Source organism: Hyperoodon ampullatus (genome assembly GCF_949752795.1).
Source record: "Hyperoodon ampullatus genome assembly, chromosome: 19".
Classification (NCBI taxonomy): domain Eukaryota; kingdom Metazoa; phylum Chordata; class Mammalia; order Artiodactyla; family Ziphiidae; genus Hyperoodon; species Hyperoodon ampullatus.
The window spans coordinates 5,952,889-5,956,172 of record NC_136932.1 but is presented as its reverse complement, the minus strand read 5'-3'; the positions used below and the strand labels follow the sequence as shown (position 1 = coordinate 5,956,172).

At 52.2% G+C, this 3,284-nt stretch overlaps 1 long non-coding RNA gene across 1 annotated transcript; it reads right to left on the bottom strand.

Annotated features, from left to right (window-relative positions):
- Positions 1–1,546: 1,546 nt before the first annotated feature.
- On the bottom strand, positions 1,547–2,701 carry LOC307067190. Its single transcript, XR_013811411.1, has 3 exons — positions 2,560–2,701; positions 1,703–1,874; positions 1,547–1,596 (listed from the first exon to the last, which is right to left on the bottom strand). It is a non-coding gene; the product is annotated as an uncharacterized lncRNA (long non-coding RNA).
- Between the last annotated feature and the right edge of the window lie 583 nt (positions 2,702–3,284).

The following is a 3,284-nucleotide window of genomic DNA, read 5'->3' as shown; positions in this document are numbered from 1 at the left end:
CACTTGTTCACACCTCCGTTATAGTTCTAATCTCTCTGTGACAGAGAGAGCTGTGTGCAGCTCTGTGCTGGAGAAGGATTCCCCAAAGGCAGCATCCTGATCCTGTTCCTAAGTTTCCCCCCAGCACCCACTGTGGCAGCTGACACATAGTAGGCACTCAATAAATGTTGGAATCAAATTGAATTGCAACAAACCAACCTGAATTAGGGACAGCCTGAAACAACTGCCAGGCTGAGATACAAAAACGAAGCCATGACCCAGAAAGACAGATTCTAACTTGTCCATGACGCAGACACCTTGTTCCTTTCCTGTAGGAGTTTCTGAGCTGTTGTCATCATGACCTCCGCCCCCAGTCCTGACCATGTGCCAAACACAACACGTTCAACTCCGGGAGACAGAACGTTGGTTTGCCTCGGCCCTTTCCCCACCCCATGAGACAGAGTCAGGAGGACCAGACAGAGCTCACCTGGATTTATGGGAACCCACTGGGTGGGGATAGGATTTTTCATCCTCCAGAATGACATGTTTAGCTCTGGGGCTGGGCTGGGGCAGGATGCTTTCTCTGTTATTCTCCTTTGCCTTCTTCGGAAGCCCATGACAGAAGAAAACATTGGGGGCTCTGGCCTCTCCCCTCTTCCGCCCTCTGCCTTCACCTCTGACACAGGCAGGGTCAGGCCATGAATCAAGCAAAACCTGTTTTGTGTCATATCTCTTATGACACTATCTGTAAGCAGGACCCTGTTCTGGGGCCTCACACAGACTACCCATATTGGGGGTCACTGGTGTCATGAAGAATGCAAAGTCCCTGTCCTCCAGGAACCCCTAGTCTAATGAGCGGTGGGGTAGGGAGATACAGTATAGTCCCAGCCCTCGAACTGCTCCCCAGCTGATGCAGTCACACCCACACTAGGGAATACCCAGTCCAGAGTGGGGGACTGTGCAGGTGCACACAAGCATCATCCAAAGTTGAGTAGATACAGCCCCAGTCATGGCACCTACTGTGTACCAAGCATTTGACATATGTATCATGTACATGGTCATATCCCGGGGGTGCGGTCTCAAAGCTGTGCTATCATCAAAGGTGGCAACCAAAAAACAACAATTTCAAAGTAACTCGGTTTGTTGACTTGAAATGCCTGAACCCGAACAAAAGGGCTTCATGGATCACAGCGATGCTTCTTCAGTCTTCTTGCTCCCATCCGCTCTTCTCCCTCATACACTGAAGCTGCTCCCAAAGCCCCCTGCTCTTTCTTCTTCTCTCTATCCTGCCAACTCTATACCACATTTGCCCAAGGATCTTTCTGACAAATCTGCCCCTTCCTTAGAGGCCAACGGAGGCAAAGAAACTGAGTCAGCCAAGCCAGAATTTTCTCCAACGGGCAGGGAGAAGGGAATGCCTGGGAAAGAACACTCATACACTAATAATTTCCATCCTGTCATATATATATATATTGGTTGACACAATTGTCCTTATTTTATAGATGAAAAAACTGAGTTTAGCAAGTAACACGTGACCAATGGCAGGCCATTGATCCATGGGGCAAGAGGGACTTGAACCCACGCCTTCTGGCTTCTGTGCAAGGGGAGATGTGGTCCCTGAAAGGACAAATATCAATTAGCAGGGTGCCCAGAGTAAAGGAGTCGGGTGACTCATGGCTCTGTGGAAAGCATCTCCAGGGTGAGGCAAATTTTTCTTCACTACCTCAGGATACGTATGTGTTTGTGTCTGTGCATCTGGGGAGGCGGTGAGGTGACCACGGGGAGTTCCCCTCCGCCAAGGTCCACTGCCCACACTTCCCAGTGTGGGAGGACATTCCACACGGAGCTGCTCATCCCGGGGAGGTTCAGGGAGCACTGTGAGGCTGCCTCCAACGCTAAGGAAGATACACAGGGTCAGAGTGGGCCCGGGGGCTCCTGGGGGCCAGCCTGAAAGCATAATTCACTCACGGACGTCTTGTTACAGAACGTGAAGGTTCTGTCTTCAGCAACACCAGGCTGGTGTAGCAGAGAATTTTGCCAATTTTACAATTGAGAAAACTGAGACCCAAAGGAGTTTCACCGCCAGGCTGACACCCAGACCTTCTGACTCCTTCCACAACCTGCAGCCACCCCGGCTGCTGGGGAGGGGTAGACACACCTATACCCTTCTCCCACGCCCCCAACCCACCCCAAAATGGTGCCTCAGATGGCCTTTGACACCTCCCGCTTTTCTTTCTGGAGCCCCCAAGTGACTCTGGACATGGGCTCCTCGGGGTAGACCCAGGGAGCTTGTCCAGCTGGCTCTTTCCTGGGCTCCGCGAATGGAGGGCTGCAGGCAATGACCACACTGTGGGGTGGGGATTTGAACGCTGGGCAGGGGACCGCTGGGGACCTCTTCCTGCTCTGCCACAGGCCCACACCCAGGGCGGTCTTCCTCCACTGCCCAGGAGGAGGTGGGAACATATCACAGGGTATAGAACCCCAGTGGGGGGAAGGGGACAGGACAGGAGGGCAGAGGGCCCTGAACAGTTGGGACACTCATCCCTCTCCTCCCTGCCCAGCCCCCTTTATCTGGATTACCTTTGTCTTATCTGTCTACACTGACTGGCAAGCTTCCATTTGAAGAAAGGGTCCAGCATCTTCCCTTCTTTCTTAGGAATATCTTTTCACAGGCTTTGTTTGCAAGCATTTTCTGTTGTGTGTGTTTAAATCGGGATTTCCCTCTCCATTCAGGAGTTTCCTAGGTGGAGGATGAAGATGGGCCAGGGGAGTTGTCTCACCTTCACTGCTCCTGGGGTCCGCTGCTCTTGACCCAAGAAGTATTGAAAATCTGGCTTCTCCTTGAGGCCTCCGCCCCTGGACACCTCTCCCTTCTCAGTATCTGAACTTTCTGAACCTCCTCTGTCTTTTACCCACCGTGGTTCGACCCTGCCCGATTCAGATGCTACTACCAAGAGTTATTTCCCCAGTTCATCTAGAAGGGAGTTTGTGTGGGATATCTCTGAGGTCCTCAAAGACATCAGCCGCCCCCGTGCCCTCGGACCTTCTCACAGCAGCTTGAGCATCCCTGGGTTCCAGGAGGGATTTTGCTTCACCTGCACGTCGGTTCCATGTCGGATGTAGAAGATGCCCCTGAGTGATGCCTGTTGGCAGTTAACTGCCCTTTCTCTTCTCTTGTCACCTCTGCACAGCTGTTAAACTCCACCGCCTCTTTTAAAGCCCTCTAGCTCCACTGATTCTGGCAGTGGAATGCCTGGAAGAAGGACCTCGGTCCTGGTCTTCTTTGAAGAAAGAATTCAGCAAAG